General features: G+C 39.8%; 1 pseudogene; it reads right to left on the bottom strand.

The window, feature by feature from the left end:
• Positions 3429–10720, bottom strand: LOC108662789 (annotated as a pseudogene).

Consider the following 14453-nt stretch of genomic DNA (forward strand, 5'->3'; position numbering starts at 1 on the left):
TTTATGTATTTTTATATTTTTATTATTATTATATTTTTTCATAAGCAATCTTTTATTCAAACTTAATGCCTAAGATCTTATTTTATATACCTATATTTAATTCTTTTTTATCTTTATCTTCACATTTTTTGTAATATATTTTATGCCACTTAATATTCAATGCTTAATTTTAAATTAGTTATTTTTTTATTTTATTTTTTTATTTATTTTTATTTTTTTAATGTCATGTATATTGTATTTTCACAAACTAATTATTTATTATATGTTTGAATAATTATTATTTTTTATCATTTAATTATTTATTATTTTTTTTTATCAAGTAATTTTATCAAGTAACTCTTTATTTATTAAGAATTCCGGAATCTTGAAATCGAGGCCCTCCCATCGTACTGGTGGAGCTTTGATTCGGATTCCGAACCTAGGGAATATCGGCCCGGGATTACGACTTCTCGTATCTCGACCGATTATCCCATCATCGGTATTAAATTAAACTATTATTTTATTAATGATTCTTTATCTTATCCTATTTTTGTTCTCTCCTCATTCGTATTCCTTTCTTTATTTCATATAAAGCTATATTATTATTTTTTTTTATTATTTTTTTATTCATTATTTATTATTATAATTTTTATGACTCACAATGCATTTAAATTTATTTCTTTTACCACTAATATTCACCTTTATGTTTGTTGTTTGCATTAATTCTTATATTTTTAAATATTTATTTATTTACATATTTATTTTAAAAAAACTTTCAAACATTATACTAAATGATCTAGCTAACCCATATTCGGTCTAATCATCACAAAACACAAAAAGCCCATAAAGGAATAAGTGAAAATTTTTTACCTGACTTGGGCTCAGATGCTGACCCAAGTTCAATAGGACAAATGACTGGACCCTCTTCCCGAATTCACTGTTGGAAGCCCAAAAGAGTATTCTTCTTCCTTTGAAACGACACCGTTTCAGCTTCTTTGTGGCACCCAAAAACGGATTAGCAAAACGGCACCGTTTTGCCCACTGCCCTTTAAGCTTCTCCTTCTTTTCTCTTTCACTTCCTCTCTCTAATAGCACCGGTTCTCTCCCATTTCTCTTCACCGGCTGACTCTCTCTCTTAGCCTTCTTACTTGACGACCGCCGACGTTGCTCCCTAGTAGGCGACTCTCCCTTTCTCGGCGCCTTCCCCTCTTAGCCTTTCCGTCGATCGGGTTTCTCTCTCTTTTTTTGGGTTGTACGGCGGTAACTCCCAACACCAGATCTGGTGTCGGCTAAGCCCTCAACTTTCTCCTCTTCAACCGGTAACTTAAAATTTCCAGATCTTCCCCAAAAGTAATCGCCGATCGGACCTCTATCCCTCTCTCTCTCTGTTGCCAGCGTCGGCTTCCTTGTACCCAAGCTTGGGAAAGCAAAACCACCACCACCGGCGACGGTGAAATGACTCCCTTAAAACGAGCTATCAACTCTCCATTCTCATTGTATTTTTTATTTTTTTGTATTTTTTTATTCAGAATCTGTGGGTTGTTGTGGCTGCTAGACTAGGATTTTTGGGTCTCTGGTTGCTTGTTTTTGGCTTGCAGGTTCTTCCCTGAATGCTACAGTGCCCCCTCCCCTTTATACCCGGTTCTTGGGCTTTGGAGGGGGCACGCTCCACTAACTTGCCAGACGCGAAGTTTTAGCGTCTGGTAGGGTGAGGGAGGTGTCTGGGTACTGGCAGGGGGCACGCTCCACTACCTTGCCAAAACTCATCATTCATTTCATTTTTTTAATTATTTATATATTTTATTTATTTTTTAGTGTCTACAGCTGCCGCTCTTTGCGCATTTCAAAAATTCGAAATAGTGCAAAGACTTAGACACTATTTTTAACTAAATTCTTTAATTCTTTTACCAAGGTTCTTCTCTTTTTATTTTTATTATTTTTATTATTATTTTTTATATATATTTATTTTTTTTTGGAGATTCCTCAAAGCTGAGGCAACGAAACTTTTAAAAATGAATTCCTCAAAACTGAGGCAAGGTGACTATTGAAAATGAACTCCTCAAAGCTGAGGCAACGAGACTTTTAAAAATGAACTCCTCAAAGCTGAGGCAACGAGACTTTAAAAATGAACTCCTCAAAATTGAGGCAACGAGACTTTTAAAAATGAACTCCTAAAAACTGAGGCAACGAGACTTTAAAAATGAACTCCTCAAAACTGAGGCAACGAGACTTTTAAAAATGAACTCCTCAAAACTGAGGCAACGACATTTTAAAAATGAACTTCTCAAATCTGAGGCACTGAGACTTTAAAAATGAACTCCTCAAAACTGAGGCACCGAGACTTTAAAATGAACTCCTCAAAACTGAGGCACCGAGACTTTAAAAATGAACTCCTAAAAACTGAGGTAACAAGACTTTAAAAATGAACTCCTCAAAACTGAGGCAATGTGACTATTAAAAATGAACTCCTCAAAGCTGAGGCAACGAGATTTTTAAAAATGAACTCTTCAAAACTGAGGCAACGAGACTTTAAAAATGAACTCCTCAAAATTGAGGCAACGAGACCTTTTTTTCTTTTTTGAAATGGTGAAAAATAATCAATTCCTCATATGAAATTCTATGATTTTAAAGATGAATTTCCCTCTTTTTCAATTGTTTTAAAATTTTGAACATGGCAATTCATCTTCATCAGTTTTCTTTTTTTGGGTGTTTTAGAGCCTTCTCTTTGATCAATGGGGGATGAATCGATCACGCTTCCGATCTCTCGTCTTCCCCAATTCATTGCTCATAACTGTTTTCTTCCTCTATCATATGCATGGTCCAATCATTCTTCACATTTTTACTGTGCTCCATTCTATTGCGAATTCCATTTCTTTCTTTTTTTTCTTAGTCCTTTCTCTTTTCTTTTCTTACATTACCAGACTCCATTTCATTCCCTGTCAAATACGATCCTTTTTCAAAATATTGCAAACATTTCTTACTTTATCATGCTCTTTATTAAGTATCATTCCAATTTTATGACAAATGCAATGCAATGTACTCATATCTCCTTTCTTGGCAGAATGGAAATGATGGCATTATTGGGAGCAGAAAGGCTACTTTTCATTAGAAAAAAGGGAAGTTTCTACAATCAAGCATAATGACAAGGAACAAGGGAAAATTGATTAATACAAAAGGGATACAGTTCTTTCTTAATGACTGTTTCGATAAATATTAACAGTAGTCTCAAAATTTTATCCTGAAAAAGGCACATTTGTCAGCTCCCTTGTCTTTTGTATGAACATCTCGGATCATGATCTTCACCTTTTTTGTGTTAAGCTTTTGTAGTACTTGGACCTCCTTCGTGTCTAGATCGCCCTTTCGGGTTTTCGCCCTAAACACATCTCCTAGATTCAAGCCGCCTTTTTAGGTTTTCAACTTGAAAATTTTCTTTTTCTTTTCTTTTTTTTTTATGCAAAATATTTCTTGACTGCATCGGTATTCACCGGGTTGGAAAGCTCTCTTCCGTCCATCTCCACCAAAATTAGTGCTCCTCTTGAAAAAGCTGTCTTCACCACAAATGGTCCTTCCGAATTCGGTGTCCATTTCCCGCGAAGATCATGCTGGTTCGGGAGAATTCTTTTCAATACTAATTATCCTTCTCGAAACTGTCGAGGATGTGCTTTCTTGTCATATGCCCTCATCATTCTCTTTTGATATAACTGCCCATGGCAAAGTGCCGTCAACCTTTTTTCTTCTATGAGATTCAATTGCTCATAACGAGCATTAACCCATTCGGCTTCTTCCAACTGTACTTCTTTAAAGACCCGAAAGGAAGGGATTTCTACTTCAATTGACAAAACTGCTTCCATCCCATACACCAAAGAGAACGGTGTAGCTCCCGTGGAAGTTCAGACTGTTGTGCGATAAGCATGCAAAGCAAAGGGTAGCTTCTCATGCCAATCTTTGTATACATCTATCATCTTTTCAATTATCCTTTTGATGTTCTTGTTGGCTGCTTCTACCGCTCCATTCATCTTTGGGCGATAAGGCGTTGAATTGTGATGCTTGATCTTGAACTTGGCACAAACCTCTTTCATCATCGAACCATTGAGGTTACTAGCGTTATCCGTGATGATCCTTTCCGGGAGACCATAACGGCATACTATTTCTTTTTGGATGAACTTACATACCACTTTCTAGGTCACATTGGCATAAGATGCTGCTTCTACCCATTTAGTGAAGTAGTCAATTGCCACCAGAAAAAACTGATGCCCATTTGATGCCTTCGGGGTTATCAACCCAATCACATCCATGCCCCACATTGAGAATGGCCATGGTGATGTCAATACATGCAGTGAATTAGCAGGGGTGTGGATTCTGTCCGCATATATCTGACACTTGTGACACTTTCGAGCGAAATCTATACAATCCGTTTCTAACGTGAGCCAGTAATACCCTGCTCTCATGACCTGTCTTGCCAACTTATGTCCACTTGCATGTGCTCCACAAATTCCTTCGTGAACTTCCTCAACTATTCTCCGAGCTTCGGCTGAATCCATGCATCTCAAAAGCGTTTGATCCCTACTTCTCTTGTATAAGATGTTCCCATCCAAGAAGAAATTCATTGCCAACCTTCTAATGGTTTTCTTATCATTTTCTGAGCTTTGATATGGGTATTGCTAAAACTTGAGATAATGCATAATATCATGGTACCACGGTTTCCCGTCTATTTTTCTTTCTACACTGAAGCAGTGTGCGGGGCACTCTCGAAGATTAATCGTGATGGGTTGAATCTTGACATTGGTACCAACTTTGAACATTGCCGCCAGCGTGGCTAATGCATCGGCCATTTGGTTCTCCTCTCGAGGCAAATGGGTGAAGCAAATCTTATCAAAATTTTCAATTAACTTTGAAACATACTTGTGATATCAGACTAACTTCGAGTCACGTGTCTCTCATTCTCCTCGCAGTTGATAAATAACCAAAGCAAAGTCCCCATATACTTCCAAAATGTGAATTTTCCTCTCGATTGCTGCCTGAAGACCCATGACACAAGCTTCATATTCAGCCACATTATTGGTGCAATAGAAATTGAGTTTAGCTATGATGCGATAATGATCTCCTTCTGGTGATACTAACACGACCCCTATGCCATGCCCCAAGGCATTCGAAGCTCCGTCGAAAAACATCTTCCAATTCTCTTTCTCCAATTTCTCCCCACTTGTTTGGCATATTGACATCAAGTCCTCATCCGGAAACTCAAACTCCATTGGTTCATAATCCTTTTCCACCCTTTCTGCAAGAAAATCTGCGATTGCACTTCCTTTGATAGCTTTCTGGGACACATATACAATATCATATTCAGACAATAACACTTGCCATCTTGCCACTCTACCTGATAAGGAAGGTTTCTCGAAGATGTATTTAATAGGATCCAACTTCGCAATGAGCCAAGTGGTATGATATAGCATGTACTGCCTGAGTCGATGCGCCGTCCATGCTAAAGCACAACACATCTTTTCCAACGAGGAATACTTGGACTCGTATTCAGTGAACTTCTTGCTCAAGTAGTAAACTGCCCTTTCTTTCTTACCAGTTTCATCATGCTGTCCTAACAAACATCCCATGGATCCTTCATTTACCGTCAAGTATAAGAGGAGGGGTCTCCCGACCACAAGTGGTACTAATACTGGCGGACTCAACAGATATTCTTTAACCTTGTCAAAAGCAACTTGGCACTCCTCATTTCATGCCCCAGGACTATGTTTGCGAATGAGTTTGAAGATCGGGTCACATTTGAGTGTGAGCTGTGATATGAACCGGGCTATATAATTTAATCTTCCCAAAAATCCTAACTTCTTTTTGCGTTTTGGGAGGAGGTAGATTACGGATTGCTTGAACCTTATCCGGGTCAACTTCTATTCCTCTTTCACTAACGATGAAACCCAATAGCTTTCCTGAAGTGACTCCAAAAATGCACTTTGTCGGATTTAATCTGAGCTGAAATTTTCGTAACCTCTTAAATAATCTTTCAAGATTGGTCGCATGGTCCTCTGTTTTGCGAGCTTTTACAATCATATCATCCACATACACCTCAACCTCTCTGTGCATCATATCATGGAAGAGAGTCACCATAGCCTGCTAATAAGTTGCCCCGACATTCTTCAAACCAAATGGCATTACCTTATAACAAAAGGTCCCCTACATAGTTATAAAGGTAGTTTTCTCTCTATCCTCTGGTGCCATCTTAATTTGGTTATACCTTGAAAAGCCATCCATAAAGGAAAACATGGAATGGTGGGCAGTATTGTCAACAAGGGTGTCAATGTGGGGAAGAGGAAAATTATCTTTTAGGCTAGCTCTATTCAAGTCTCGATAATCCACACACATTCTCACTTTCCCGTCTTTCTTAGGTACTGGGACAATATTTGCAACCCATTCAAGGTACTTAGCTACTTCCAAGAATCCTGCATCGAACTGCTTTTTCACCTCTTCTTTAATTTTGAACAGCATTTCAGGTTTCATTCTTCTCAACTTTTGCTTAATCGGTTTGCATTCGGGTTTCAAAGGCAGTTTATGGGCTACAATGTCTGTATTGAGTCTTGGCATATCTTGATAGGACCATGCAAACACATCTACATATTCATGGAGTAGCTTTATTAGTTTTTCTTTTTCCATTGGCACCAACATCATACCAATTCTAACTTCTTTCTTATTTTGTTCATTTCCCAAATTTATCGTTTCAAGTGTCTCTTGATGTGGGACAATTTGTCTCCCCTCTTGTTCTACTAGTCTTAACAAGTTCAAAGTTAAATCATAATCCTTCACGTTTTCTGTATCGTCAAGTTCACTGACACTTGTACCTTTTTCGAAATTAACTTCAAAACCACTGTCATTATCATCTTCGCATTCATTATTTGGAATCTTAGAAGGTAAAGGGGATTGAGATATGTAGAGCTATTGTATAGATAAACAGTTACAATAAAGGGATGAAATGACACGAATGGAAATGGTTAATCATGAGAAGAGATATGAAAAATGCACTATGCATGTCAATTTATTAGAATGACAAATGATAAAAGCCCGATACATAAAATTCCAATGCTTTTGGGCATAAGCACGATGTTTAGTTTGCATTACTTTGAAATTGAATCACAAGTGACTGGTAAACTCATGGTGGTCCAACTGCTCAACTTTAGATTCGGTGGCCCGAGGAATGTAGTAGTAATCCTATCCACATTTCCTGACTGTTCTTCACCTTCCTCCGTTACACATATTGATAAATCAGAAAAGGCTTCCCCTAAAGCTGACACTGATTCTCGACTCCCAACGGTGAGTGATTCAGGAAAGATGCAACCTCCAGATCTGAATGTCTCGTAGAGATGAGGATATGTCATTCCTTGGATTTCCAACTCATGCCCCTTAAAGCGAGCCAACCTTTCCTTTCTTCTTTCGACTATCATTTCTTCTCTTTCCTTCTTAGTTGGCTTATACCCCAAGCCAAACCTTTCTTCATTTTTGGTAGCACGTATGGGCCTTCTAATGCCTTGTAGTTCTCTTCCCAGTTCAACCCCCGCTCGGTATCCTTTCCCTATTATCTGACTGACAGCCATCTTGGTGGTTTTGGAAAGCCTCAGAATATGCGGTGTGGTTTCTTCTCCAACATATGTGGTGTTGACAAACTCGAAGGATCGAAAAGAACATTCAGGCACTTCTTCCGTCGCTTCCATGTAAGGAGTATCTACTGGCTTGCTTATGAGTAAGTCCTCTTCCTTGTTAACATAGACAATCTTCCCATCCATGATGAACTTGACCTTCTGATGAAGAGATGAAGGTATGGCTCTAGCCATATGGATCCAAGGTCTTCCCAACAAATAATTGTATGAAGGAGCGATATCCATAACTTGGAATTCAATGGTAAAGGTACACCGGCTAATTTCTACTGGTATCTCAATGTCCCCTAGTACTTATCTCCTTGTTCTGTCAAAGGCTCTCACGATCATCTGACTCTTTCACATGTAGGACATGTTGATGGGTAAACGGGCCAAGGTTCTCATGGGCATCACATTTAAGGACGATCTGTTGTCAAGCAGTACCTTTGCGACGGTACAGCTTTTACACTTGGTAGTGATATGCAAGACTTTGTAATTTCCTCTACCTCCAGAAGGGATTTCTTCATCGCTAAAGGATATTATGTTACCCACCGAAATGTTCCCAACGATGTAGTCCAAATTTTCAACTGAGATATCGTGATCCACATATGCTTGGTTCAGAATCCTCATCAAAGAGTTCCTATGTGGTTCCGAGCAGAGGAGCAAAGATAATAGTGAAACACGAGCGGGCAACCTATTCATTTACTCGATCACATTGTACTCACTATGTTTGATGAACTTGAGGAACTCGACAGCATCTTTTTCCGTCACTGGTCCTTTTGAGCCATTTGTCGATTCCGGAGGTTGCATCTTTTCTTCTCTCGAACTTTGCTCTTTTTCCTTTCCCTTATCATTCTTGAGATTCTCCAATGCTTTCGGTGAATAGCAACGTCCGCTGCGGGTAATCCCTCCAACACCAGTTATATTTGCAGCATCATCTTGAGATTCAGCTATCCATTTCTCCGCTTTTGAAACTTGTACACTGCAGTTGTAGTTCCATGAGACAGCTTTGTCATCTTTGTAGGGGAAGGGTTTAGGGACTTCGATGATCATCTTGGCATGGGTTCTGTCCTCCACAAGCTCTCCTCTTGGTTCATAGAAAATGGTTAAAGGTTTTATCTTCATTGGGTGAGTGGACTCCTTGGATATCATGTTTACTGCTGACTCTGAAGCTTCCATATAAAACTCGATCCTTGATTCGTCCATCATTCTTTACACTTCCTTCTAGAAAGAACTACAATTCTGGATTAAATGGCCCACACATCCTTTGTGATACAAGCAACATCGTCTTTGGATATCTCTCGAGTCATTCACATTAGGACATTTCGGCCAAACCTCGAGCATATTGGCTTTTACCAAGGCTTCAAATATTTTCTCCATGGGGGTTTCCACTTCCCGAATGTTCCTTTTAACATACACCTCCCTTTCGATTGCATTTACCCCTACCTCAGAATGATTTGGCAGTGGGTTGTTGTTAACATTCTATTCCGGCTTTTTTTCAAAGTTCAGGATTCCTACCTTGATCAACCCTTGCACCTTATGCTTGAATGTCGTGCAATTCTCGATCGAGTGACCTTTGATTCCATAATGATAATCACAGTGGGCGAAAGTGTCATACCATCTCGAGAATGGAGGTTTTAATGGCTCTATGTATAAAGGTGCCACCAGATGGTTTGCAACTAACTGAGTGAAGAGTTCAGCATATGTGATTGGGATTGGGTCAAATTGCACTTTCTCTTGCTTGTTTCGCCATCCTCTTGATTCACCAGCTGTATGGTTGTTTGAAGGTGTTGTTTGTTGTGTGGTTGAAGTTGTAACAGGTGTGAAAGTAGGTGGGTGAATATTTGTGGGGTAAGGTGTCCGTTGGATGGGAGTATATGGGTACAGGTTAGGAAAGGCATTTGGCATGGGTGGGTATAGGTATGGGCTTTGTGAAGTGTTGTTCACAGTTGAGTAATAGGGGTATGGTGGGTATGGCTGGTAAGGGTTGTATATTCCTCCTTGGTGTTATCCTGAAGTGATGGCTTGGGCTTCTCCCTCTTTTCTCTTGAAAGTTCCCCCTTTCCTTGTGTTTGCCATATCACCTCCTTCTATCTTCCCTTGCTTAATGGCAGTTTTTATCATTTCTCTTGAAATCACCATATCAACAAAGTTCTTTGTGGCACTACCAACCAATCGTTCATAGTAAGGGGCTCGCAGGGTGTTAACAAACATTACAGTGGTCTCTTTCTCAGTCAATGGTGGCTGAACTTGAGAGGCCACATTCCTCCATCTTTGAGCGTATTCTTTGAAGCTTTCAGTGGTTTTCTTCTCCATGTTTTGTAAAGAAAGGCGATCCGAAGCCATATCTGTAACATGCTTATACTGAGCTACAAACGCCTGAGCAAGGTCTTTCCACGTGTGGATTCGATTGCGGTCCAGTTGGACGTACCATTTTGCTGCAGCACCAATAAGGCTATCTTGGAAGCAATGTATCAAGAGTTTGTCATCATGAGCATATGCGGCCATCCTTCTACAATACATGGTGATATGTGTGACCGGGCACTTGGTTCCATCATACTTCTCAAAGTCTGGAACTTTGAACTTTGGGGGTATAACCACATCTGGAATAAGACAGAGCTCAATTGCATCCATAGAACAATACATTCCCATTCCTTCTATCATGCGCAGTCTTTCCTCAAAAAGGTCAAATTTCTGATGGGTATCAGGATTATCCTTCGATTCAACGGATCCACATTTGAGCTTCTCTTGTTCCTTTGGATCATCCAAATCAGGTACAGAGATGGGATCTGAAGGACTTGCCCCTCAAATTGGCCTTTGTTGAGCATAAGTCGGTGGTGGCCCTATTGGCATCCCAAAAAATGGATATTGACCATTGATGGCATGGGAATAGACGCATTTCTTGCAGGTGGTGGTGTAAATCCTAGTGGATACACAGGGTCTGTATTGGTTTCTGTCTGTTGAACGTCTTCTGGTGTACTAGAACTCCCTACCGCTCTCTTTCCTTTATTTGTAGATATTAACTCTAAAATTTTTGATAACTGACCCATGATTTCTTCTTGCTTCTTCTCAATCTTATCCATCCTCTCTGAATGCTCATCCCCCATGATCTTAGAATGGGCTCTTGTATTGTATCTGTGGAGAATTTATTTTTCTGGAATTTTGTTCTATTAGTTCAAGGAATAAGTTAGAATTTTATGTTGAGTGCATTATTATTTATTACTTTTATTTAAATCATGCATTATGATGCAAATGAAATGTATTGAAAAGAAAAAATAGGAAAAATATTGGCCATCCAACATTTACCATAAGAAAATCCGCATCCATAAAACTTAAATATCCAATTACATCATTGTCTAAAACCATACATAACTATCAAGAGGAAAAATCGACTTTGTCATATTGGTCCCTAACCATCCTGAGGTGATCGATCAACCGCTCACTCAATTCATCCCTGGGAAGAATCTCTCGCCTGAGTTCTTCGGTCTTGTCTGCCATTACTCGAGCTCTAAATGCCACTTCTCTCATCTGTCTCAGTATCCATCACATCTCAACTTCTTTTCTTTGAAGGCTTTGTGTGCACGAATCATTTCTTTCCCTTATTTGGAAATATTCTTGCCTTACTGCTTCGTACTATGCCTTGTAGCCCTCCATGGTAGTTTCCAACAAGTCGCAGTCATTTTTCAACTCTTGGATGGTTTGTCCTTGTCTTCGTACCTCGTGCTGCAAAGCATTGTTGGCACTTTGGAGTTCTTGCATTCTGGCTATCAAAGAAGAATTTGCCACGCTCACTTTCTTAAACTTGCTTTGCCATTCATCCAGCTTTTCCAAAGCCATCCGTACCTTTCTTGCCGTCTCTTTCTTCACTTCTTCTAGGTCATCGTCATGTCTCCGCTTCATATTCATCATCTCTTTTTCAAGTATCTTTCTTGTCAACTCACTCTCTAGTAGGATATCTTGAGGTTCTGGGTTTATGGGATGTTTTGATGGATTTTTCGGGGGGCATACGGCATCTTTCACCATTTGGTCGTGCCAAGTATGATACCCTATGGTGACTTCATCAGTAACCCTTCCCTGATCCACTCGGCAAGTTTTCTTCCAATCTTGTGCAATTTCCTCAATTTTCTTTAGCGTTTTCGGCTCTCCATATGTAAACTCTAACTGGTTGAGCTAGTGAGTCATGGGGACGAATTGCTCAGATCTGAATTGTCTCCGTACCATTATCGGTGCATAGCTAATGGCTCCCTATGGTCCCATCAACGACACCCACGACTTGTCTCCACATTTATACATCACTTGCATTCGCGGCATCCATGGAGCTCTCCAAGTTACTTCAACGCTCAATAACCTCTGGAGATTTGTAACCCACTCTTCTTTCCTCTTGTAGTCAGGCCATACACTTTCGCAGAACTCGAGGATAGGGCAACTTACAGACAGATAAGGCTTCCGAAATTTGCTCTCTTTACATTCGAAATGGCTTTTGACCCATATAGTTAAGAGTTGGGCACATCCGATGAATCGTCCCTCGCCTTTGCGTCTACAGAAATTCAAGGATCTAAAAGTTTTAGCTAAGATAGATGGGGCCGGGTTAATGCTCCTCATCACCTGATCAAAGAAGTCTATGACTGACACCTCCACTTGACCTAGAACCTTCGAGAAGATCACTAAGCCGTAGATTTCCATCGCAAAAGCTAAGAGACCTTGTTCATCCTTTATGTGTTTTTTAATATATCCATTCAAGAAACTCCACGGAAGGCATTCTGTGTCTCTTTTCTTCTTCAAATGCTGATCCACTTCTACCGTAGTCATTCTTAACAACTTGGCCAACTTTTGTCGGTGTCCTGTCTTCTAGGCTCTCCAATAGATCTTGTCAGGCTGCATGTGATATATCCGGAGTAGAGAGGAGTACTCTTCTATGGTAAGGGTCATGTCCACCTTGTTAAAGACAAAGCAATGGTATGAGGGATCCCAAAACTGGACAATGGCTCGGAGCATCTGGTCATCAACAGGTACATATAGGAGCCATGTAATGTGTCCATACTTGTTCTGAAAATTGTCTCGGTGAGCACGTCTCCACTGTTCCCAAATTCCTACCATTTCTGTGATGTCATTCTGCTGAAGGTCCAAGTGAACTCTCTTGGGTAAAGTTGGGACATGTCCTTGGGTCAAACAGTCTCCTTTTTCTTGTTGGATCTGCCCCATCTGTAACTCTATCTCATAGTCATTTCTGTATATGTTGAGCGGACCTGCCGATGACGATGCCATGGATGTAACCGGGATCTCTTAGGTTGGATATTGTGTAGCCAATATTTCTCCTATATGCAATTACGATGCATGCAAATGAACATGTAACATGCACATGACAAGCAAAATAATCTTAAGTTAGTATGGGAAAAAGAAGGAATGGAATGTTAAAAATAATGAGAGAATAATAAGCAATATCATGGGTATTATTGTCTACTCCACGATACTTTATTATCTCGTGGCATAATTTAAAATAGAGGGAGTGGGAGAAATTCCTTCATGTGTACCTATTTATAGGGTATATTCTCACGGGAATGGCCGTACCTAGGATTAAGCTACTCTCGGTATTCTATATGCTGGGTTGGGACTGTAGACAAAGCTAAGGTTCCCAAATCGTTCCTCACTGTCGTCTACGCGGACTAGTAAGGCACCCCGGTCCTCACCCATTACAAGCTTCAAACGGACTAGGTTCAATTTGAGTGGGAGTCTTCATTAGCCCGTGCGGAGGTTATCACCTCATGAGAGCGTAGCTACTAAACTCCCTCCTAAAAAGGACATAACCCGGGTGGAGGGTTTATGCATGAATACAAAATGTGCTATGTGTGTGAAGGAAAACATCGAGTTTGGAGTAACAATCTCACATCCCTCTACCCTAAATCCCCACAATTATTAAAAGCAATAAAGTAATAAATGTGAAATAAACTAATGCACCAAACAAAATATACAGAACAAATCATTAACACTAAGGAAATATTGAATTATTTAAAGCCTTTGATAACCTATTATTATTTAATGGTTCGACTCTCGGCAGTCCCCAGTGGAGTCGCCAACTGTCGTAACGTGCGAGTCCGAGAACCTGACCGCCAGACGCGAATGTGAAAACTCACTAAAAAATTAAACTAGGAGTCGCCACCAATCTTCTTTTACTAGGTGCGATTGGCCACCCATTGACTCGATTCTAATCGATGAAGCCTTAAATTAATTTTAAGCCCACCGAAAAGAACCTTAAAATGGTCTACATTTTCTAGATCTAAGTTCGGGAGTACGGTTACGCCCGGGGAAGGATTAGCACCCCCGGGACGCCCGTTCCATGAACGGTACCATTTTTAGATTATCCTATTAGACTTTTATTATATTTCCTTAGTTATGATTATCTTATTTTATCCCTTATTTATCCTAAAATGGAATGCAAATGTGAAGTAAGATGAAATGCATGGCGTGACATAAAAATGCCGGACGAATAACCTTTTATTGAGGATATTTTTTCGAATTCGCCCATCATACTGGTGGGACTCAGGATATTCTCTCACCTAGGGAATTATCCGAGAAACTCGCCTTTGCAAATTCGACGAATAATTTCCGTCATCGGGGTCATCGTACGTTTTCTTTTTAAAATAATATTTTTGTGCATAATGAACCTAATTCGGGCAAAAGCCTTTTATTAAAGATGATTCTCGAGCCCTCCCATCATACTGGTGGGACCCGAGGACATATTTTCACCTCGAGAACTTTTCGAGAAATACCCGCCTTCGCAAGATCCTCGGACGATCCCATCATCGGGGCTTAAACTCGAAAACAGAAATATTTATATGCAAT

Source organism: Theobroma cacao, chromosome 7 (assembly GCF_000208745.1).
Source record: "Theobroma cacao cultivar B97-61/B2 chromosome 7, Criollo_cocoa_genome_V2, whole genome shotgun sequence".
In the NCBI taxonomy this organism is placed as follows: Eukaryota; Viridiplantae; Streptophyta; class Magnoliopsida; order Malvales; family Malvaceae; genus Theobroma; species Theobroma cacao.